We start from the raw sequence: 26581 nt of genomic DNA on the forward strand, positions 1-26581 counted from the left end.
GTGAAAACTAGCATGTCTGGATCCCCAAGCCACTGACGCTCCTGGCACAGACAATGAGGGTGGTGCTCCCCAGAGTGGGGAAATGAGCACACAGAATCCAGCCTAGGCATGGCTGCTATTATGGACTCCATAGAGCAGGATGTTAGCACCCTCACTGTAGATGGAGATATTTGTGACAATTCCATATGAAGTAGAGGAAAGAAAAGAAGAAACAAAGAAACATACAGTGACAATTCATCACCCACCATTCCACACCATTTTGTGTGGGCCCCTCTATTCTGCTCTTCTCAGAACTTTCCATATTATCTGTATTCTGGATCTGCTAAAGGCAATACAAACATTGTCATATATACACACACACACACACACAATACATTCTATGCATTGTACATAGACATTTATATATTTATTCTTCTACCCATTTATATAATAAATCATACTTTTAGTAAAACCCTAATTTTACTTAGTGAATATTCTGGAATTGCAAATGTTCCTCAAGATAAGGAACCAAACCCCACTTCCCTTAATAAGCTGTCTGTGGCCCATTTTTGAAGTATAACATGTAGACAAAGCCAATGAATCTAGGATGGAAGAAACAAAATAAAGCAAAAAAAAAAAAAAATCTTTTTTTTTTTCCCATTTGACTGGTAATTCTCATTCCCCCTCTCCTTCTGTATCTCCTTTCCATGCCCCTATATGTTTATGTCACATCTGATTTCAGATTCCCTGAATGAAATTCTGTGGGCTATAAGCTAACTGACTGACAAACATTGGCCGAGTTAAAGAAAGGTGGGAACCATGAAAAGGGCCCAATCTCTTTGAAGAGTTTTGAAGTGAAAAATCTTCACCACTGGCTTGAATTAGTTCATGGCAGCTGAAACTAACCTACTCGAAATGGGTCAAGAGCCATGGCCTCCTTTGCTGCTGTACACACGGATCCATTCTGTGTGCTTTCCCAAGGAATGGTTTGGAGCTGGGTAGGTCTTCCAGAGGTCATCTTTTCCTAAGGCCTCCAGGCAGTTTTCCTCTAAAGCATTCCAGATTTTTTATTCCCCAATTCTTTAAAATGCATGGAGCAATTGATAGCTAAATCTCTGATGTCTACAGGAAGAAATGTTAGAGTCAATGGGTCTTAATTTTACTCCTAGGCAAATCTGTGTGTAAGGCGAGGATGCCCTTTAAAGTCCAATTTAGTTTTGCTTTCTTTATTCTTGCATTGTGATAACACTTTAGGAAGCTGGCATTAAAGAGAGGTCAAATCGCTGGCTAAAAGAAGAATTATGTCCATTTTGAACAGAGACTTTTAGACAACAAAATGATCATTTAATGCCTATATTAGATTCCTTCCTGGATTTAGCCTTTAGGCAATCGGTTTATTAAAGGATTCTAAAAGCATTTGGCCTTTATGTGAATGAGAGTAAGCTCTACAGAGCTTCCAACGATAATGAAATCAGAAGGGTCATAAACCCTTGTGCTGTAGACATTAATTAATGGCCAGCTTACCCCAGTGCAAAGTGCTGGGATAGCAGGTGTGTTTGGGGGAGGTACATGACGGCCTGGGAAGCAGCTGGACTTGGCAGTTTTTGGACTGAGAACAGAGAGATAGCAAATCTCCTGCACAGGGGCAGTTTGTCCATTCCTTTGACCCCCACATGCCTTAACTGAACTCCTCTGTTTCTTACAAATTTTGCATCTGCATGTTGAAAACCATGCATTTCCCATCTTTTAAAGCAAGTAAGTTTGTTTCCCACTCTCTCCCTTCCCCACACCTGGACTGGACATTATTTGTCTTGAGGCAGAAGAGGGTTCAACACACCACATGACCATATTTAATGGTCTCCGAAATTACTTCTGTGAAACATCCACCTACTTGCCATGGCTTGATTTACTGCATCGCCAGGAAATAACAAATGTAATTACTTTGGAATCAACATAATATGAGGCCAGATTGCCTTAACATTCCTTTTGCTTGAGAGGAACTTAATATGAATGAGAACCAGCTGTCTGTCTGTCATCATGTGCATTTGGTCAGCTTTCATAACTGATGACAGATACGGCTCTTTTGGAAAATACTTTAAAGTCACATAATAGTAATGGCCATTTTTCCTCTGACAGCTTTAAGATCTATAATGAATCACATAAAGCACATGGATCTTACCTGAAACCAAGAGATAACTTTGTGTCCTCCCAGTGGTTATCTCCCCCAGAATAGTTTCCCCCAGCCTAATGTTTTGGATTTCCTTGGGAAGTATGTTCTTATCCAGGAAGAAAAAGCAAATGAAGCCTGTGACGTTGTAAGCATAGAAATGCACTAATAACTTTTGTAGGGCTTTGAATGGCAAGAAGGGTCTTCAGTGTGTGTGTGTGTGTGTGTGTGTGTGTGTGTGTGAAATTTAATTCAACTAGCCTTGTTACACATCGACTAATTATCAGACTATTTGTCAGACAATGAGATTTTTATAAGGACCTAGCATGCATTTTGGGGTCTCTACTTTGTGTTAGGCTAGTTACAGCCATTTTCTTTTTTAAACCTTCACAGATTCTATGACCTGCTTCTTTCCAAAGAGAACACTAAATTTAGTGACACTAGTAACTTTCTCAGGGTCACAGAATTTGTTAATGATAAAGTTGAGAGTAGGAGCTAGGCCTCTTTGATTCAAGTCAGTAATGAACCATTAATGAAAGATTCAGCAAGATTGGCAAATACAAGCTCATTATACAAAAACTGATAACTGTCTATGGACCAGGAATAAGTAATTAGACAACGTAACACAGAAAAATGATCCCATTCATAGGTCAGAGAAATGGAGAGTGTAATAGACAAATAGCTCAGTAAAAGTGGAACACAATCACATGTGTGGACATGATATATGACAGGTATAGTTACAACAGAGTAAGAATCTGCTAATAAAGTAGTTGTGACTGGAAAATCAGACATGCATCTGATTCCTTACTTTAAACTCTATACACATCCAACATACTCCAAGAAGATTAAAAACCTGATGTGAAACAGTAAAACCTTAAACATTCATTCTTTTTTTTTTAAAAAAAACCTGATGTGAAAAAGTAAAACCTTAAACATTTATTCTTTTTTTTTTTTTTAGATGCAAGCAGGGGGGAGGGGCAGAGGGAGAGAGAGAAAGAGAATCTTTTTTTTTTTTTTTTTAATGTTTATTTATTTTGAGAAAGAGAAAGAGAGAGAGAGAAACCAGGGGAAGGGCAGCGAGAGAGGGAGAGAGAATCCCAAGCAAGCTAGAGCCCAATGCAGGGCTCAACCCCACGAACTGCGAGCTCACGACCTGAGCCAAAATCAAGAGCTGGATGCTCAAGCGACTGAGCCCCCCAGGTGTCCCGAGAGAGAATCTTAAGCAGGCTACATGCTCAGCACAGACAGAGCCTAGATGTGGGGCTCAATCCCACAACCCTGGAAACATGACCTGAGCCAAAGTCAAGAGTCAGACACTCAACCACTTAAGCCAAATAGGCATCCCCAAACCTTAAACATTTTAGAAGAAAATAAAGGAAACTAAATGATGTTGAAGTATGAATCAAAGCCCAAGAGAAAAATGGGCAATTCCCAAAACAGAAAACTCAATGTTTACTATATGAAAATATTTTTAATCTCACTAGTAATAAGGAAAACAAGATTGAGCAATGAGATCTCATTTCACATTTATCATACTGACTAATTTTTAAAGTCTGAAAATACCTATTGTTGACTAGATGCGATACAACAGGAATTCCCATTTATTACTGATGAAACTGAAAGAACTACTCTGGAGCACAATTAGGGAGTGTCTAGTAAAGCTGAAGATGCACATTGCCTAACACCTGGCATCTCCACCTCTTTGTAAGTATCTCAGAGAAGCGGTCTGACATGGATACATCCAGGGAGACATACAAAATGTTAATTTCACCATTATTTCTAAAAACAAAACAACAGAAACTCAACTATATTTAAAATTTAAAAGGATGTATTTTGATATATTCACAAAATGTGACACTGTGCCCAGCTAAAAGGAAAGACTAATACCTACTGATAGCAACATGGATAAATCTCAAAAACACAATGTGGACCAAAAAAAAATTAAAGTTACAAAGCCTTAGAACAGCATGATATATATAAAGTCCAAACATATGCAAAAATATGACATTGTTTATAGAGACAATTTATGATAATTTATGTTTTACTAAACAGTGAAACATGCAGTTTGTATTTATATAAAAGTATGCACATAAGAAAAATAACAAAACAAAATAGTGGCTTTCACTGAAAAGGGACAGAGAGTTTTGTTAGGAAAGGCCCTTAATTTTTTTCTTTAAAAATATCTGAAATGAATATGGTGTTAGTGAATGATTGAAAGAAAAGGAGAAAAGGTGAGAATGGCAAAAAGGAGAGAACGTATAAAGGAAAAAGCAGAAAGGGAGACAAAGGCAGAAATGGAAGAAGGAAGAAAGAAACATTTTTAAAGAGTCTAAAACTCAAGATCAAATAATTGAGATTCTGTCTTTCAAGGTACAGTCATTTAAATTAAAAACCAGATTAAAGAAGGAATTTTCAGATTTTCTGAAACACATAATGAACAAGTGGGGCTAGGTTCAATAGGATGTAATAAAATTCATTAATTTATATTAATTGGCAGAAGGTCCATTTGAATTAAACAAATCCAGAAATTTTGAGTATTTAAAGGCATGCAATTATAAACCATTCCATGCCTATAGCTATTCAAGCTGACCACAGCCGTCTACCTTTACGTATGTGGCACATCTGTATCTTGAAATATGAAGTAGTTTAGTCTCTGTGTATCCCTTCTCCTCTTACTTGTACCCTAGGGCAATTTTCCTTCCTCTCATCCAGAAACAAAAATTCAAAGAAATCTATGAGCAAAATGCCTTATATTTTTAATCTGCATGTGTATATTTCTCTTTAATATACTGTCCATACTGTTTTTCATTATTTTATTGACAGTAAAACATTATATATATATATTTTTTTGCCAAAATGAGATCATCATCTACATGTCACCTTGAAAGCTAATTTTTCCAGTTCACATTCATCATTTCAGAAAATGTTCATCTCACCTAATATTAGAATTTAGATTCCCCTCATGGACCTAAATACCCCTTTTAAGATGGATTTGCACAAATCATAGCCAATCAAAGCCCTTACATCGCACCTATTTTATTTCTTATGTTTCTTTTCATTTAGAATAGATCCTTTATTTTAACAATCCTGAACTATTATCTTACAGGATATACCACATTCTAAATCTGTCCAGTTTCTTCATGATAAATTTTAGCTTGTTCCTTACTTCACAAACTGAGAGCTACATCTAAAGGCTGTATGGATTCAAGTTAAGCATATTTGGCTAGATAATTCATAAGCGATGTTACCCACCTCATTTTGCAACACCTGAGAAAACATGTAACATCTGGTTGAGCCCCCATTAATATTAATACTAAGCTTAATCACTGAATTAGAGTGGTGACAGTTTGATTTCTCTATTTAATAGTTAACGTTTTTCCCTTTGCAACCTTAAACTAATTTGTATGGTGTTGCTTTGGCATCATACAAGTGTTTCATTTACCATCATCCATTCCCTTAATGGTTTTAATATCAGCTGATAATCCTGAATTAACAATTTCATTATATCACTGGTCTATAAAGCAAGGAATAAAACAAGCAAAAATCCCTGCTTTCATGGAGCTTACTATCTAGTAGGACAGAGAAACAATAAACATAAAAAGTTAGAAAAATATTCTATGAAGTATATCACGTGGTACAAAGTGCTATGGAAATAAAGCTGGGAAGGGGTGAGGACATGGGGATGTAAGTGAGGACTATGGGATTGTTATATTGAATAAGGTAGTCAAGGAAGGCATCACAAGGTATCTGTGACTTTTGTGCAGGGACAGTAGACATCTGGGGAAAAGAATCATTTCAGATAAGTGCAAAGGCCCTGGGGCGGGAGCCTGCTGCTATGTTTAAGGGGCAGCTAAGAGACCAAGGTGGCTGGAGCAGAGATAGGAAGAGGAAAAAAAGAGAAGGAAAAGTGGACAATGGGTAGACAAGAGAGTGTGCAGATCATGGGGATCTTGTGGGCCAATGTAAGGGCTTTTGCTTTTACCCCAAGACAGGCTAGAACAGAGAAGCAACTAGACCTGTCTCACATATTATAGGAATTTCACAGGCTGTTGTGTTCAAAATAAGCTACGGATAACTTCTGATTTCAGCACTGACATGTAAAGAAAAGTTATCACCCCTATCCTCATGACAAGAAAAAACTGAAACAAACTGAAAATCAGTAATTTTCCTGGTACAGAGCAAGGGCTACCCTGAAATTTGGAGACACAGGAGAATACAGAGATCACAGCCAAGATCTACCTACCCAGAGCAAAAGCTGCTAGAGCCATAACCTGGCAGGAACACTTGAATGGTAATTTTGACAAACTGAGAGAAGCAGAATATAGACCAGAGTGACAGTGAATAGCTCCTGGTGGCCTAGGAAGACCCTCAGATTTTTCTGGCTTTTCCCTCCAGGGCCCCCCAGATTCTTCCAGGAAAGAGATCCTCTTATAGCTCTGGCAAGGGGAACAGAAAGGTAACTATTTTGAAATACACCCAGAGTATTCTCCATACCAAAGGCCTACTCTCCAGCAAAAAGGACTGCGCCAGAGCATTGCCTCGCCAAAGTCAAAAATCCATAGGTACACAAAATAGAATATGGGACAGGCAGGAGGGAAATTGGGAAGTTACTACAATACCTGTAGGAGGCAAAGGCAGAGTTAGCTTTGTCCCAAGAAGAGTCTAGAAAAGATTGGGCCTGGAGGAAACAGAGAAAGAAGGCCAAATAGTGACTTTGTTGAAAGGAGGATAGTTTCTAGTCATGGACAGGGAAAGGAGAAGGTAAACAATCTGTCTCTGATTACAGAGTGAAAGAATCTCTCCCTGAGCCATACAGTCCAAGAGACAGGCGAGTCATTATTGCCACGGCCAATTCATTAGTCACCTGGGGGAAATGCTCTGCAGGCGTGCTGACGTTTGTAAGCCTTCTGAACAGAGGGAACCACTTCACTTCCTAGAGTGCGGACCACAGCATCGAGGGGGACATTTGCTCTATCAGTGGCAGGTGGGACAGGAAGAGAACCTGGAGAAGTTATTCTCGGGCCAACTCTTCACTATGGTTTACAAGCATCCCTTGCCCAATGTGCTACATGGTTCTGGAAACAGACGCTATTAGCAGGCCTCAGCCCAGCTACGGGTAAGGTCAGAGGATCATACATCCACATTGGGAATCACCCTTCCTTTCAAGTCCCCTCAGATCATGACAAATTTCTTGGCATATGTTTTTGTCATGGCTATACCTCATGTGGCTGTGGGTCAGTGTTCCAGACTGCAAAGATGCTAATCACTCCCATCCAAACATTAAAGGATTTTGCTAAGGCCTGGGGTCTGCTGATCTTCATCCTGTGGTTCCTCAAGCATCTCCTTCAAAGTCCCTGAAGTCACTATAAAACTTATATTTTATCCTTCAGGTATTCTTGGTTTTGTTTTTCTGTCTTCCGCAGATCCAAATTCAACCCTTGATCTTTCTCAAATTAGTCAAAACTATTTGTCAGAGCACAGCCCAAATAAGGGCAGTCACACCACAGTACGAAAAATATTCTCTTTTATGAAAAGATTATCTTGAAGGTGCCTGGGTGGCTCAGTCAGTTAAGTGTCTGACTCTTGATTTCAGCTCAGGTCATGATCTCATGGTTCATGGGTTCAAGCCCCACCTCAGGCTCCACACTATTAGCCTGCTCGAGATTCTCTGTCTCTGTCTCTCTCTGCCCCTCCCCTGCTTACTCTCTATCTCTCTCTCTCTTAAAATAAATAAACATTTTTTTTTTAAAAGAGATTCTCTTGGACTAGGTATCTCTGGTTTCACTGCCATTTCTGTGACAGCAGCTGGAGATCCATGGGCTGCCCAGTCTCCAAAGCGCAGCAGATGAGACTCAAGAGGACTCTCACTTTTAGTAACTCCTGTGTCGGCTCATTTCTTTGTCACGATGACTGTCTACACTCTGAACTTCACAGATAACATTACTGAGATTTGGTAGTTCACTATGGACAGATGGGCAGACAGACAGATGAATATCAGAAAGCAGTGTTAACTTAATAGTTGAACTCACTTTACAAAAGAGAGTTCTCAAAATACTTCCTTCCAGGCAGAAGACATCCTTATTTTCTACTTCTTATATTTTTAGTAGCAAAATTTTTGAAGTATGTGGGGCTAAGGGAAATATATGGAAGATGACTTCATAAGTGATTACTGGCCCTCGTATCTGATGGTATCTCTAACCCAACATTCTCAACCTAGAATGAACCAATAAGTATAAGTTGATGAAGTACCCTCGTGCTGGATTTACTCATCAACAAATATTTAAACAAGTTATACTATCACTTTTCTAGCCTTAGAAGTTTATATTTGATCACACAGCTGATTCTAATGACCTCTAAATAAAAGAGAGAAATCAAGTTCAACCTATAAAAAAAATCAGGGAACTATTACTAAGATGCTTACCACATGCTATTGTGAACAAAATACCAAAAAAAAGATACACGTAGGATTTTTTTTATAATCAAAAATTCCTCATAGTTGATATCATAGTCTACTGAACTTTATGTTTTGACTGTGACATTTTATTTTCAAAACAGATTAGGTAAATAATGTGTAAAAAAAAAAACACACACACAAGGAAAATCTAGAAAAAAACAAGGGAATCTATAAACCTGAAGGTCCTATGGAATACAGTCAGAACTCTCTCAGCAAATGTGGGGAGGTAACATCTATACATATATAGGAAACAACTAACCAAACATTACAAAGCCAAAAGTTAATTCCACCCCGCTGAGTGTGGCCAAAAGCCATACTATTTTATTTTAATACAATAAAGACTATATCAAACATATCCAGAATCTGGGCCAGAGTACGTAAGAACTAAACTATTCTGACAAAACACAAGCTGAGTAGTCATATTCCTTTTTGCAATTTTTTGCCTTGGTCACCCCAGTATGCAAAGCACCTTTAGAATGATACAAACATTTGAGTTCTGCCACTTCCTAGTCGCATGACCTAGAACAACCTCCTGAAAATCTCCTGAACAATGTGACCTACAGCTTTCCCAACTGAAAAACTGAATCATAGTCCCTATCCTGCAAGGTTGTTGAGGAGGTTATAAACAATATGGGTAAAATGTCTGATTTTGAATGTCCTATTGGTATTCTTAGAGGGCAGTCTTTCTTTAAGTAAATCTGACATAGGTGTGTTTGGCTACTTCACATAACTCTGTGTCCCCCCAAAAGTAAAAATTCCAGTAGTAATTTGTAGATTGTGTTTGCACATAGAGAGCTGGCTGCTTCGTATTTATTAGAGGTGTGCCACTCAGATCCCCCTTCCAGGGAGGGCTTGCTGCTCGCTGTGAGGAGTGTGGTTCACTCAAGGCCTCCAGCTGTTCCTCCAGGGTCTGCTTCAGCTTTGCAACCGAGGTCACACCATTTGTGGAGTGTGCCAGGCCAATAACTGAGCCAGACAGTGGTGGCCACGAACATGTTCCTCTCACAGCAACCTCCAGTCAATGACTGAACAAAGCAGGAATACAAGGGCCTGGCCACCCAATGCAGCATTCCTCCGACCAGCATGCTGTGCTCCTGAGCCCCTGCTGTGCAGGCAGAGGCTTGGTCAGGTGGGCACAGCAGAGTGACAGCACCCCCCGCCCAGTCCTGCTCCCTCTCATTCCCATTCACAGACTTACTCCCGGGAAATATTTTATACACTAACAACCTCGGCATCTGCTTCCAGAGAAGCCAAACTGGGACACCTAGCAAATGTTTAAGAGATCTGTTACCAGACAATGATCACCACCACGGCCACCGCAAATCCTGATAGAAGAATCCATGGAAATGCAGAAGCTCTTTATTACTTTGTATAAAACATCCCAGGCAGGTGTCTACTCTGTTCTTTTTTGTTCCCCAGCTTTACCGAGATATAATTGACATGTAACATGTGTAAGGTTAAGGTGTACAACCTGTTGATTTGACACACTTACATACAGCAAAATGACTAGCACCACACCTTAGCTAACATCTCCATCACATCACATGATTACCATTTCTTTTTTGTGGTAAGAACATTTAGGATCTACTCTCCTGGCAATGTTGAGGTATATGACACAGTACTGCTGACTATAATCACAACACTGTACATTACATCATCAGAATTTAGTCATGTTATAACCGGAAGTTTGTACGCTTTGACCAACATCTCCCCATCTCCCCCTCTCTGAGCCCCTGGCAACCATGACTCTATTATAAATTAACAGTTCATACCTTCAGTCTTCCCTCAAAGTGTAAAACCATGTTAGCATTTGTGCATATTTTTTCCTCTTTGGTCCAATATGAATTTGCTTGCTGCAACTTAGGCTGCCTTCTCCATGTATACACTGTGAAGATGAAGAAAAAAGCACCTACAATGTGATTTCAAGACATGTAAGCTGTGCTTTTGCTATCAATCAAGATTCTCAGTCTCTTTAGACATCCCTCTGAGGTGTTCCTTTACAAGCTATTAATCATTTTTATTGCTTTTCTCTAAATGTTATACAAACTCTCCACCCTGCAGCTGTCTTCTGATGATGAGTTTCAAACTCATAGCAAGTCTCTAGTAAGATGCTGGCTTAGTAGAGAAAGATGGAGAAGCTCAATGGCCAGAACTCCAATGACTAGGATTAACTACAGAAAATGGCTGCAAAAACTTTCTAGCTTACCTTTATTATTCAGTAATTGTGTAATACAAAATATTGGATTTGCTTATATCCCACCTCATTCTAGAGAGAATTTTGGATGATCTTAATTAAAATGCACCAAGCATCAACAATACACAAAGCATGGCCTCAGCAGAAACACAACACTTCATGTTTATAATTAGTTCCATAATAGACATTTTTTAAATCTCCCTGTTAGAATAACATGAATGGCACTTATACCTACACAGACCCCTAAAAGTGATGGTGAAGGCCCAACACAATGAAGAAGGACCACATTCTGTTATCTTCCTCTGAATCATTTAAAGGAAGAGCCACCAACTCTGCTTGCAGTCTGTTTTTTTTTGTAAGCTGGCTTTCTTGGCCTGCAGAAGATGGTGTGATCTGCTCTTCCAGCCTATTCTCTAATAATCCCTTTACCTACTCTAAATTCTGGTTAGACTCAACCATATGCTATTTCTCTCCAAACACTGCGGCCTTCCCTAGCCCTCTTCCTTACATTCATTTCTTATGTCCTCAAATGAATTCCTTCCTCACTCAAAATTAGTTAAGCCATCCAAAGCCCAACTGGAAAATCTCCTTTGCCTGGAAGTCCTTTCTAATTCCCATGGTTGTATCCTCTCCCTTCTCCAAATTCCCAGAGCACTCTGTTGGCATGATCCCATCCTACCCTGTACTATCTGACATGTGTATGTGTCTTACATCATGTTTCTGTGAGCAAAAAAAGGATCTTATTTCTCTTTGTATTTCTGACAGCTTTCTGCCAAATTATCTACCCAGTAAGTCATTGAATTGGCCACAGATGTATGCCAGACACTGAAGTAGATACTGGAAAAATAACCCAATAAAATTGACTTAGTATCTATTCTCGAGGAACTTCTAGGCAGGAGGGGCTACCGAAAATGCAATGAGCACAGTTTCACAGCAGGCAGAGGACTCCTGGGCTGGGGCAGGAGACATAGGAAGGGCTCCTAATCTAGATTTCAGGACCAGGGGACTCCGATAAACACTAATATGCAAGCATTTCGCCAAGAGAATAGGCTGGGTGGTGGTGATTGCTACTGGTAGAGAAATAAGTCATGAAAATGCCAGGGGACAGTTTCAATGCATCATGAGAGGGTCATGAGGGTAGGTGGAGGAGCCCCTAAACCCAGAGGTGAGGTTGGCACGTCAGGCCTCCCACATGTGAGGGAGTTCAGACATTAGCCTAAGGACAAAGGCAAGCCACTGAAAGATAACTCATAATTTGCATTTTCGAACAATCCTTCTGGCTTTAATTCATAGACTAGGTTTCAAGAGAGCAGGACAGAGAACAGGGAGACCAATTAGTAGCCTGTTTGCAGTAATCCAGGCAAGTCTCAATAGGTGATATGATAGGAGGCTTATAGGCATATATTTAAATAAGCATCATTTGCCAAATTCCAACTCAAATGCATTATGTACCAGCTCTCACCCTCTCCTTGAAAAAATTTTAAGTGAAACTGACAGAAGATATGCACTCCCCCATATGATCAAGGGGCCACTGACTATCCTGTGCCAGAATGCCTTCTCCAACATCTGGATTTTTAGTGCACCTGGTAACACTTAAGCATTTTAACCCTATTTATCATGGAGAAATTCACTGAGTTTCCAAGTACTGCTGTAGTACATGGTTCATACACTCAGTCAATCAATATTGCAAGCATTTTTATTTTTCCAATAGACACAATTACAATACTTAATTGATAAGCAGTGAGGACAAAGAATATGAGCAGGAAAACCACTACCAAGGAATCATGCCATACTCTCCTCCTTATGACCATGGGCAAAATCAGCAGGTGCTTTTGCTTCTGCCTTTAAGTTTATTCACTTATTTTGAGAAAAAGAGAGAGAGAAACAGAGAGTCAGGGAGGAGCAGAGAGAGAGGGAGAGAGAATCCCAAGCAGCGTAGAGCCCAAAGCAGGGATCTATTTCACAAACCATGAGATCATGACATGAGCTGAAAAATCAGCTGCTTAACCGACTAAGTCCCCCAGGCACCCCACTTCTGCCTTTGTTTAAAGCTGATTTGGAGATATGAAACAGTGTAGAGCCCACTACATTGAGACAGCATCTTTTTGGTTAAGATATAGCATGAAATTCCCTGTGTAATATGAAGCTGTTTTTAGATGACAGAAAAAGAGAGATGGGAAAGATACCACGTGATAATTCCCTCATGGTTATAATATATACCCCCTCCACCATCACTATGAGGTCACAGACAGATAAGTGTTCTCTTCACTGTAGATAAGTCAGTGTTATGGTAAGGAACTGGGAATTATCTTTAATGGCTGCCATAACAACTAACTAATACCAGAGAGAAGAACCATAATTTAAAAAAAAAAAAAACAAAAACAGGTCATTCTTTTTGGTTACTGTCCTCTGCTTTCAGATTTACTCAAAAATAAATAATTTAACTCATTCAGTTCATCTTTAACTACACACCAAGAAATTATATTACACACGACAGTGTCCCATGGATTCCTGATATAGCTGTTACCATTTGGTTCTGTTTAGTTTACTAGACGTGGTATTTGGTTGTACCTGTTATAAAAAAACATCTAGGTCACATGGATTGTGGCACTGTTATGAGAGAAATATTTAAGCCTGATTTGTCTTCCTATTTATCTACAAGCTAAAGTGGTTCAAAATTTACATTCTGTGTAACTGACCATGTGGGTTACCTTGACCAGTGCCTGCAGTTAGACATGTCTCCTTGTCAGGCTTGTAACTTTCCTAAAGAGGTAATAGTTGTCCTTCTTATCACAGATTTTGCTCAGCTGACTAGCAGAGAAAAAAACTATACATAGTTTCAGACAAGATTAAATTGCAAACCACTGCTACATGTCAGGGAAAATAACCTGACAAAATAACCTGACAATAACAAAATTCTTTGTTCCTCAGGAGAAGATTGAAGGATATGCAATCCATCTATTCCTTTAGCTATTCAAACATCTTTACTGGTTAAGCCTGACGAATTATGTCATTGGATGGTGTCATATGGGTTTCCTAGTTAAACTGCTTTTTTCTGAATGTGCTTGAAAAATCTCTCATCAGCATATGCTGAGGAACAAGACAAACAATATGAAAGAGAGCCCTATAAAACTCAGGACCACAGTTACTATAAGGATGCCATCAAATGCATTGTTTCTTACATTACCCAGTGACCTCTTTAAGAGGACCCACAGGGTCTATTTCTCATAGGTCTTAGTGCCGGGAAGAGCTCCATTTTCCTCAGGCAATTAAATTCATTTTCCTTTTATTGGCATACTGAATCAGGGTCCTGGTAATGTTCCTGCCTCTGTTGGCTGCTAGAAAGCTTACAGCCAAATTGGTGGGTCACAGATTCACATTAAATTACTCCATGCACTTTTTCTCATTACAAAAGGAAAACATAATTATTGAAGAAAACCTGAAAATTCTGATTTTAAAAAAGAACATAAAAACTACTTGTACTTTCTCACCCAACTCCAAGACGGTCACTGTTAACGTTTTGTTACATTTCTTAAAGTTTTACTTCTAGCAAATGCCCTTTATTCTTTTGAACAAAATGGAATCCTTCCACATACCACTTTGTAACTTGCCCTTTTTACTTAACATATTATGAACAAAATTTACACATTGTTAAGTGTTCTTCTACAACATTTCCAATGACCACTGAGGATAAACGTTCCATAGATGTACCAACATCTATTCTACCACTTTCCTATAGCTGAATATTTATGCTCTTTCCATGTGTACATTATAAACATGTTCTGATGGACATCTTCATAACAGTATCTTTACAATAATCTTTTATTATTTTCTTATGAATCAATTTCTAAAAGTAAAAATTATTGGGTCAAAATTACACATTGTAAGGTTATTGCTAGGAGTGAAGAACTTGCCTTTCAGAAAGACTGCAAGGTTTGGTCTGTTCAGCAGTTTTATTAAATGACTCGATGTCAGCTACAGATACTTGTTTGTATTGTCTGACAAAAATTTAACACGGGTGTGCACACACCACACATTTACAGAAACACAGATTATCTGTGTCTGTTGATGGGCTTATTTTAACAGATATAAGGAGGTAGCTATCAGCTTAACACGGCTTCTCTAAGAAGAGAAGGGATGGGGGGCATCTGGGTGGCTCAGTCGGTTGAGCGTCTGACTTCAGCTCAGGTCATGAACTCAAAGGTCATGGGTTTGAGCCCCACGTCAGGCTCTGTGCTGACAGCTCAGAGCCTGGAAACTGCTTCAGATTCTGTGTGTGTCTCTCTCTCTGCCCCTCTCCTGCTCACACTCTCTCTCTCTCAAAAAAATAAATAAACATTTAAAAAATCTTTAAAAAAAAAAAGAAGAAGAAGAAGAGAAGGGATGGGCCCCACAGGGGATGGGCCCCAGTTTCTATGTTTCTGTTCAATGATCCTGGCTCTAAAGCTATTTTGGTTAAGAGTGGACATTTGACCCAAGCTATGCCATTTCACTCGTTCTCTTGGAAATTCCACAAAGGAAAGAAGAGACACCAAAACTGTAAATTGTTGGAACTGCCCTATTACTTGAAGCCCCCCCACCACCACCATGAGAATATTCACAAATTCCTGCTCTTGAAATCCTGAGAGCTGCAAAGCTCCACTTTCTGAGACACAGTTTTCATCAATACAAGGTCAGGCTCACCTAGCCAATGAGTGATGATAAAAATAACTAACATTTATTAGATGCTTACAATGAAACATACAACATTCTAAGAGCTTTATCTATAAAAGTCAATCTTTATAACAATGTCATGAGGTAGGTAATTTAAATGTTTTGGTTTTAGAGATGAGGAAACTGAAGCAAAACAAAACAAACAAACAAAAAAAAACGGGTGATTTGCCATTTACCCGAGGTCAGGTAGCTCAGGCATGGCAGGGTTGGGATTTTGAGTCAGGATAGTTTGGTTGCAATGCCCATTGTTCTTGTGCACTGCACCGGAGTGGCCACCATTTCCCAGAGACTTGTGGAAACAGTGTGGCACCACACCCATAGAAGCATGTTGTCGTCACTGCTGGCCTATGTACCTAAATATGTAGATCCTGCTAATGCAAAGCTATTTGTGCCCCCAAAGATTAGCAAATTGGACTCGGGGTGGCTACTCGACAGAGCCAGTGGGTGGTCACCTGAGGAACATCACCTGGAGTGGGAAGACTTCTCCTTCCCTACCACGCAAATCATGTCCTCACTCTACTCGTGCCTCAACAGAGGTTGAATGTGGTTATTTTTACCTGACATCTTACAGTATTTACCCTCACCATTCCATGAAGAGCTGTGATTTAGACCTCGAGGTTGGGATATTATTATTAATTTTTATTATTGTTATATCAGGAAATCGCTTCATGCTTCACCTGGAAAGCAAGAGCTTGGAAGAGAGCCAGAGAGACATCACCGTGTCAAGGGGCAAGACACAGATTATTCATCATAATTATAAGAAGTAATAGTATCAAGTTTAAAACACACTTAGTGAATTGACAGGGAGTAAGTATCAGATTGTTGTTTTAACTTGCATAACTTGCACTATAATTATTTTAATGATTGAGGTCTTTTGAGGTGAATGCATTCTCAGTGGCCCACTTGACATTCCTGGATGGACACTATACAGGAATAGAGTGGATGGTGATGATTTCTCTAATCATGACTTCCTGCAATAGGTCCACACCGGCTTGATTAGAAACAGCATCGCACTAAGAGTCAGAAAGGGAGTACTTCTCTAATCATACCACTCTTCTCCAATTTTAGAGTCTCTACTTCCTCTTCAAATTCCTCCCAAATAGACCAGAAGTCCTCGGCTGTGGTTCTCCCCAAAGCACCAGCCACTTTCTCCACCCCTCTAGTGCACCATGCCCATGACCTTGAGATCAGCTGTCCTGCTGATGTTCACTGTGGCATCCCCAACTAAATGCACCTGTGCTGCCGCTAATCCTCACCAAATATGTGCAGAAGCCACCAGTCCTGCCCCCCAAATCCTAAGGCTCCTGAGGAGAATATCACTTCCTGTTCCTGCAGGAGCTGCCAGCACCAGAGCCAGTGCCCCTGGAGCATCCACCGGCCCTCAGAGAGCACAGGCACACAGGCCTCTTGGACTAGTTTTACTACAGCCACCTCAGCCTCAGAATAACATACCAGGTGGCACCCTTTTCTCTCTTTGCCCATCACCTTTGAACCAATTTGGTTCACTCCATTTGTTTTCCTTCAGGGTGTTTTCTTTCCCTAGAGATCCATGGTGTCTCATGTAAATAGACACCCCCCTCCATCAGACATTCCAGACATGTCTGAATACATGGGTAAACACTGATTAGGCTCAGACTGGGATTCTTTCTATGATATCTATTATCATTATTGCTATTATCCCATCATCATCATCATCATCATCATCAACATAATGATGATGATGATGAACTGGGGTCTATTAGTGACACTTACATTTTATCAGACAACATTGGGGAAAATTATATGCACTCACTTCCTCCATCTTATTCTTGCAATATAAACACATTTCTGAAAGACTTCCAAAATTTAATAAGGCTAGCATAGTATTTTTCTTCTTTAAATATAATTAATGATACATACTAGAGAAAGATATATATAATAACCTAGCACTGGCTTTTTCTTCTTGTATATGCATATAGTTGATGCTGCATATTGGAAGAGTAAGGAGAAAAGAAGCTTCAAATGGTCTCTGTATTAGGCATTTAGCTTAGGAGTTAAAAGATCTGAGTTCTTGGGTACCTGGGTGGCTCAGTCGGCTGAGAGTCCAACTCTTAATTTTGGCTTAGCTCATGATCTCAGGGTCATGGGATCAAGCCCCTTAGCATGAAGCCTGCCTAAGATTCTCTCCCTCCACACCTCTCCCGTGCTCATGAGCCCTCTCTGTCTAAAATAAAATGGAAAAAAAAATTAAGGTCTGGTTCTAATAACACCTCACCCTTTAACTCATTGTGGGAAAACTAAGAACTGCTAGACTTTAGTTTCCTTATTAGCAAAATAGTGGGAATGCAGATGGTTTTGAGAAACATTTTGTAGACAGGAACAAAGGAAGTACTTAACAAATAATTATTTTCATCTGATATTTCATCATCGTCCAGTGTAATTAATAAATTTGAGACCTGTCCAAGGTATTGTATTCTTTTTCTTAAAAAAATAATTTATACATTTATATATATGTACATTATATATTAAATATATATTACATATAATATATAAATGAATATTATAGAATATATTATACATATATATAAATGAATGTTATAGAATATGTTTAGGCACTATTCTTGGAACTATGGAGAATAAAAAGATGAATCAATGTAAATTCTGCCTTCAAAGAACTAGTATTTGAGAATGTATTGGAGAATAAAATTTACACATCTATAACAATGTGTATCTACTGCTCCACAATAAATTATCCCAAAACCTAGTAGCTTAAAACAAAAAACACTTACTATTTCACAGTTTCTGTGGGTTAAGAATTTGGAAGTGACTTAGCTAGGTGGTTCTGACCCAGGATCTGTCATGAGGTTGAAGTCAGAGTATCAGCTGGAGCTACAGTCATCTGAAGGCCTGACTAGAGTGGAAAGATTTGATTCCACAATGGCTCACTCATATTGCTGATGGCAAGAGAGCTCAACACCTTGGCAGATGGGCCTAACTACTGAACTGCTTGAGCACCTTCACAGCATAGGTGCTCTCCCCAGAGAGGAAAGGTGGAAGCTGGAGTGTTCTTTATGGTTGCCCCTCCAAAGTCACACACCATCATTTCCAGAATATCCTGTTGGTTTCAGAGGTCAACTCTATTTAACCTAGGAAGGAATCATACAAGGGCATTGATAGCAGTAGGCAGGAATCACTGGGAACCAACCTGAAAGTTGGCTACCAGAATATATAATGGAATCTCTCTAGTTTCACTCACCTTCCGCTCAAAGTCAGATAGATATTTTAAACTTCAGCAGCTCTTGCCCTGATCACTAACTAAAATACCAACTCCTAAAAGTCTACTTTCTTCCCCAGCATTTCTGAGAGTTCCTAGAGAGGATATCATACTGCCAGACAGCACATTCATCTGCCAGGAATTGTGGCTCCATTGCTCCACCAGAAATTGCCATTGAGGAAATGGAGCCCTTGGTGCCAAATCAGGCAGCGTCTGTTTCAAAGTCAAGGAGTCTCCTCTCTACTCAGAATCTCCTTCTCCTCTTGTAACTAGGTGTTTTTGTTGGGCATGATATTACTATTTATATTATCAGCTGGAGCTATGGTCTTCGTCCCTGTTTTTGGCCCCAAACTCCTAAAACCATTGGAATTACCTAAGTTATAAAAGCAGTAAAAGTATCTTCTTATGTTATGGGGTGATTTGTGAAGCCCACCTAAGGCTTGGGATTAGTTTCAGGAAAAGCCAACCACGAGGGGTTAGAATTCACTCCCATCCCCAATCTCTTGGGGAGGGAGAAGGGCTAGAGATTGACTTCAATCACCAATGGCCAATGATTGCATCACTCATGCCTACATAATGAAGCATCCACAAAAACCCCAATGAAAAGGTTTTGGAGAGCTTCCAAGTAGGTGAACTCATGGAGGTGCTGGAAGAATGGCACACCTGGAGAGGATGAGGAAGCTCAGTGCCCTCTCCCCATGTTTTGTCCTATGCATCTCTTCTATCTGGCTTTTCCTGAGTTATATCATTTTATTATGAACCAGTACTCTAGTAAGTGAGCTACTCCAGCAAGTTAACTAAACCTAAGGAGGGTGATATTGGAACCTCTAATTTATAGTCGGTTGGTCAGAAGGACAGGTAATAGCCTTTCAGCCTCTGAAAGTGTGGGTGGCAACCTTATAAGGCTAGACCCGTAACCTGTGGAATCTGATGCTATCTCTGGGTAGACAGCATTAGAATTGAGTTGAATTGTAGAACACTCAGCTGGTATCTAAGAACTGTTTGTTGGTGATGGAAAATACCCCTGCTAACACTGAAATTGGGTATAAAAACCTTTACTGGGTCAAAGTCCTAACTCTTCAGTCCTCCCTCCCTCTGTATGCATTCTCATCCAGAAGGCTCTAGAATCTGCAGGTGAACAGGCTTGTCTCACCAGTTCACCAGACTGACCCAGATATGTCTGTATTACCCTTAGACTAGGCATTGCTACCCTACTCTAACCTTTAGCTCTGACATATTTACAAGAATGAAATAGAAAGTTAAAAATGCATAAGACAAGTATTATTTATATACTTGCCGAGTCTCATCCATAGATGGTATCTTTCCACTAAATCTCCATTATAGCTACTCTTGCAATTAGATCAAATGAAGTCCGAAGTCCAGGCCATCAGTCACAGGGTGCTAACCTGTAGTGATAAAGCCTGTAGCAAAACACGGGTGGATGAACAAACAGGTCAACAGCCACTTTAGTTAAATGACTCCAGAAACATTGTCTAAATTTAACACAGAAGCTTGCTTTGTACACTCAAATCAAAGTTAAGGCCAAAAGCAAACGTTAAGGATTACTGTAATAGGCTCACTTTTATCTTTATTCCCTTGTCCCCTATTGGGAAAAAAAAAAAAAAAAAGATGTGTTTTTAGTCATCTACTTTGGTATTCCTCAATAAAGCACGCTTAAATATTTAAGCAGAAAGCTGGAATATGCTACATGAAATTTTACATTATCACTGGAGCCCTTAACAGAAAGGGTCCCATGTTGGTCCTTCTGCCCCTGATGGAAATCTCATGGCCTTAAGTGAAAGTTTCTGTCACTGTGGAAGCCAGAAAACATCCACAAAAAGAAGTAAAATGACCCAAAATGCTTATTTATAAAAGAAGGAATATGTTCTACAATAGATATCCTAGGCAGATCATTATAAATAAGACAGTTCTCATCTGACTGTTAAAGTTTTTCATAGTAAAAAACCTTTGTCAATGGAACTAGTTAAAATGTGAATCCAGAATCAGAAACTGTCAACATGCAGCATTGTGATGCAGAAGTCTAGCTATGGCCAGGCAGGGCTTTCTTCATGACGATAATGAAGGTTAAATTGTGCTACTAAGACTTTCAGGTAAGAATTGTTTCAATGCATTAAATAGTCTGAGAGATCACATCAAAACCATTAACTCCCTGTGAATGGACATGGGGTGTATTCATTTTCCATAGGTGCAGCAACAAATTGCCACACATTTAAAATAGCTTAAAACAACATCCATTTTCTTATCTCACAGTTCTGTAGATCAGCAGTCCAGCTACAGGGTGGCTCAGGTGACTCCCCTGCTCAGAATATCACAAGGCTGCAATCAAGGTGCACTCTTTTCTGGAGACTCTGGGGAGGAGTCCACAGAGTTATTGGCTAGGTTCAGTCCCTTGCACTTGAAGCATTGAGGCTTCCATTTCTTGGCTGGATGAGAACTGAGGACTAGCCTTGGCTCCTAGAGATGGCTTTCTAGTCCTCCCTGTACATGACCTTCTTCACTGTCAAGACACTTGATTTCTTCTGCCTTCAGCCAGGAAAAAGCTGCTTGTGAGGGCTCATATGATTAAATTGGGCCCTCATGAACAATCCAGGGTTCCCTTCCTATCTTAAGTGATTAGAGGCCTCAATTACACCTGCAGTCTCTTTTGCCATGTAAGGTAATACATTCACTGGTGTGACACAAGAGAGTGGAGATCTTGGGACCAAAAACTGTCTTACCACATGGGGGAAGAGTGTGGAGGATTTCCCCTTTGTAATAACACTTCTCTATTGTTTGGACTACTTTCTCTTTCTTATAAGCAAATATTAGTTTTGTGGCTTTGAAAGCCTTCTTAAAAAATATTTAAACAATCATCTATTTTCAAATATACTCAATACTTTCAGAATCCCTCATTCACAAATAATATAAACTGTGTTCTTATCTATTAGGTTTTTTTAATGTTTTGTTTATTTCTGAGAGAGAAATAGCGTGAGTAAGGGAGGGTCAGAGAGAGAGAGAGAGAGATACAGAATCTGAAGCAGCCTCCAGACTCTGAGCTAGCCGTCAGCACAGAGCACAGAGCCCAGTGCTCTATTTCTTTAAATAAGGAAATCAACTAGCTATCAGTGTTGAGTTTAGTTAGATTTAAGATGAGCATTTTAAAGTTATATATTATACTTGTGAAGGTTTTTACAAAGATATGAATTGTCTCATTATTTTTTTTCCCAAGTATTACTGGCATCATATACAGAACTGGAAATTTATCCCCAAATCAAATATAATTTATGACAAAAAGTGTTACATAACTAAAATATAAACAATCAAGATTTTCAAACATGCACTACGTCCTCATGGCACTAAGCTCATGAGAAATACAGAAGAGGAAAATGACACCCGTGTTCCTTGAAATCTCACTGGGAAGATGAAGATAAGAAACACGAAACAATAATAACTCTCCTGGATCATGTGTAATTGTACCTCTGGAGTTCAGAAAGGACTGCCACTGCCAACAGGGGTGTATCTTAAAAGGGGAAATTTGAGCTTGGCAATAATGTTCTGTCTTTCTGAAACCCTGTCCATCAACTCCCAAGTGGGGAGTCTGGTTTGAGCCCAGCATCCTAAATCCCAGGGGAAAAGACAGCTGCTGGATCACCATGTTCCAATCTCCTCTTATCACACTAGTCCAAATTCTTCAGGGCTCTGACAGACAGCTGTATTGGCAATCCAGGCAAATTATGACGGACTTTGCTACCCCGGGTCAAAAAAAATCAGAAGTTATCACAACAAACTTAATTCCTGTTCCACGTGTTATTCGGTGCTAAGGGATAACATGTGAAATATGCAAGATTTGGAGCAGCAGCAAAATGGTCAAAGCCAAATATTCTAATTCTCTCACCCTCTATTATAGTAACTTTTAAAATATAATCAGTTTGGCCTTGCACTCTCCTAAACTGACTTATAATTTCGGCAGTGCGTAAAAGTTGTTACTGCACTGCTTTTGTCTTCACACCGTAACTAGGATTCCCCAACTTCCTGGAAACATGCATCCATCAGTTAAAAGTAATCTCTCCAGAATGTTAAAGGATTGCCTCAGACTATGTCCACCTCTCCTCACCAGTTATCAAAGAGACCATTTGACTTGGACAAAAAAATGATGCTGTTTATCCTATCCATCCCAGAAGAGGTTATCAGCCAAAGTCAAATACATCAATGCCTGCCATTCTCAATCCTGTTATATTTGCCAAAATTCTGAATAAATTTAGTAACATTCCACAGAGTGCCTCTTAGACAAGGCTATCTGTCCCACTCAAGGAGGCTGGAATCTGAGACCAAAACATGCTGGAGGCTTGGTCCAGTCAGAATTGTAGTCTTAATAACAATGCTGTGAGTAAATTAGTAAATAATAACAATTTTTTATAGTGCACTGAAGTTTAGAATACTCCCCCACGCTGCAATTTACATTATAATGTGCAGCACAGCAGTTTCATTTTCTAGAAGCTTCTGGCATAGTGGAAAGAGCATTACTTTTGAAGTCTGACATTAACTGGGCTCAAAAGGAACCTAAGTCCTTTACCAGCTATGTGATAGTGGGCAATGCATCTAACTTCTCTGGGCCTTACTTGTTCATCTGTACTAAGGGACTAGTAATATTTATTTCTCAGGTATATACTACTCAACTGAAGAACTGAAACAAATTAAGATACACAGCAAAAACTTAATAAGTGATTGCCCTCTTATAGGATAAGGACATTGAAACTCAGATATTGGATTATGTATCAAAAATATTACAACAAATAAATGAAGGGGTCCAATCTAGGGTTTCAGTTGCCTGGGGACCCTAGTAAAATGAGATGTGCACCATGCATACACAATACATCTCTTTGTTCTTTTACATGTAGGGGAAATACATAGGTGGAAGGGATGAAGAAATTGAAATTTGGTGTCAGTATCCATTTCCTTAATTCCAACATCAGGAAAACCACAAAGTCACTTACACATAGAATTTCTATAAGGAGTCATGAACCAAGATGTAGTCAGGGGGCTAATCTTCAAGGCCATTCCATGGCTGGACAAAACAGTTTCAGTGCAAGATACATTCTTAAGTAACTAATTTTACTCAAGGCAGAGAACCATATGAATCATCCCAAGTGGCAAAATTATCTCTCCTCCACAAATGGGCCCCCCCTGGGATACGATGTGAGTGAAAGAAATGATCAGGAAATACCAGGAGAAAAAGAGGCTACTTTGAGACCTAATGTAGGCTCTTTTTCAGGAACTGTGAAGCATGCAATGCCATCATAACGTAAAATGCATTAAACTGTCAAAGTGAAGATCCTGTCTTCAATCATGTAAAGTCCCTCAAGATTTCCATGGTAAATTTTGCATTAAGAAATCTCCGGACCCTCTCCCCATCACTACCAAAGAGTTACTTAAAAAAGAGAACACGTTGAAATATTTCAACAGAATGTGTAGCACATAAACATACACCAAGTAAAACAGCGAAAGCTTTTCCTTAAGTTAAATAAATTTAAACCCAAAATTCCATGAGTATTCCTTAAATATTTCCATAAGAAATTGCATAAGTAGTATTAATTAGATATTATTTTACTTACTAATACACACACAAAAAATCAAACTCTAGTGACTAGCTGTTACTAATCAATTGTTAGGATTTTCCTATTATAGGCTGAGTGTTGAAGTTCTTAAATAAAGTTGATCATTTTAAGTAGGCTATGCAAATTTCCTTAGAAATGTATACATATCTCTATTAGACATTTTGGAATTTGATAAATATATTTTCTTTTTCCCTTTGAAGCTGAAAATACACTGATAACCACTGTTTTAAAAGTTCTAATTTTAGATCTCATGGCATTTTAAAATCTAGAGGCTCTTCTTTTATTAATAAAAGATTTACTGATAAAAAGATCTTCTGCCTTCATAGACACAATGAAAACAACTGAGTCATGTCTTTTTTCCCTTATTTCTCCCTTTCCTCTTCTTTTGTAGTCTTTTATAGTCTAGGAGCATGATTACGAGAACTTGAGACCTAAAAATAAAACCAAAAGCTCAAGGCCTTACTGAACATGAATTCCGACACACTGCCATGCTATGTTCTCCTGATCTGGTTTCCAGTTCTCTTAAAGGGCTCTATCTTCTATGGATGATGACAGAAAAATCACTCATAATTGCTGAGCCACAGGGAAGGAACCATACTGAAGGAGCCAAAGAGATCCTTTGTCATCTTTAGGGTATCCCAAGCATATTGTGTTCAATGACCATTTTTTAAACTTTATGGATTTTGCATTCATGCTCAATTCACAATGTCTGGATTTTGCCTCATGTCTACAAATTACCCCACATACTCAATTAACAAGAGCTCTTTTCAAAAGATGGAAAACCTGGTGTGTAGAACCTGAAGAAATCCAAAAAGACTAAAAGAAAATTATCCTTGGGGTTTAATAAGAAGTTAAACTATTCAGTCTTAAACATTTTAATAGATTTTTGTTAGAATTAAGAGGTATTTAATCAGGAGTTTTGATTTTTGCCTAAATTCTTGGCAATATAACCTATATTTGTGAAGAAATATACCATACCATCTACTGAAGTCTACAAATCTAATTATTTTGGATATTGTTGAACAAAACAAGAATAACTACAAAGACAGTGGCCATATTAATAAGTATAAAAAGGACTTTCATAGTTTACGAGTCTATAGTCTATAAATGGAAACATAATGTACAGAGGTTTTCAAGCATTTTTTTAAATCATAAAAGCCTATTTAAGTAAAGTCTTAGAACTTCAAAAACTAAAGCAATTAAAATTCCAGACGTACCAATTAAAGTTTAGCCCCAATGCTGAAGGCTCAACCTCTCCCTCACCTCCAAGACTGCTTCTAAACCACCTTCATAGAAATCTATAAATCAGCATTTAAAAGATCTGAATACTAGGATGAAGATTCTGAAAACCTGAATTCTAATCCTCTGACTGCAACCAAGAATCTGAGTGACATTGGACAGGCCACTAAATTACTCCACGCCTACTCCTTGAAGTAAAGATGGATGACTGTTGGTAACTACCTCAACTCCAATACTCTGCGATTTGGATAGTTTGGGGCATAGTTTACTTGTGATCACATCCCTTAGAAGCATCCAAATCTAAGACGTCAGCCAGTGAACTTTTGCTTCCACCATTTTGGGTTTTTCCCTTCATCTCTCCTACACTGACTGATGTAGGACTTGGTAACACAAAAAGGTTGTTGCTGCCCTGCTATTCTTTTCCCACCATAACTGTTTTTAAACAACATACAGTAGACTCTTGAATCTTTCTGGCCCTCAGCTTCACTTGTGGTTTATGGACAATTTCTAAGTTTACTTCTTTTTTTTTTTTTTTTTTTTTACAAATAGTTTATTGTCAAATTAGTTTCTACATAACACTCAGTGCTCATCCCCAAAGTGCCCTCCTCCATGCCCATCCCCCCCTCCCCCCCACATCCATCAGTCCTCAGTTTTTGTCAGCATTCAAGAGTCTCTCATGGTTTGCCTCTCTCCCTTTCCCCCACCATTTCCGCCCTTCTTCTCCCCCTTGTTCCTCCGTCAAGTTCCTCCTAATCCTCCTATACGTGCAAACATATGATATTTGTCCTTCTCTGCCTGACTTATTTCGCTCAGCATAACACACTTCTATACATGAGAGTCTGTGGCCACCCGGCATAACACACTTCTATACATGAGAGTCTGTGGCCACCCGGCCGGCTCAGTCAGTTAGTCATCCAACTCTCAATTTCAGCATAGGTAATGATCTCACAGTTCATGGGATGGAGTT

The sequence above is a fragment of the Hyaena hyaena genome, unplaced genomic scaffold (assembly GCF_003009895.1).
Source record: "Hyaena hyaena isolate Hyena2069 unplaced genomic scaffold, ASM300989v1 scaffold_900, whole genome shotgun sequence".
Lineage (NCBI taxonomy): Eukaryota > Metazoa > Chordata > Mammalia > Carnivora > Hyaenidae > Hyaena > Hyaena hyaena.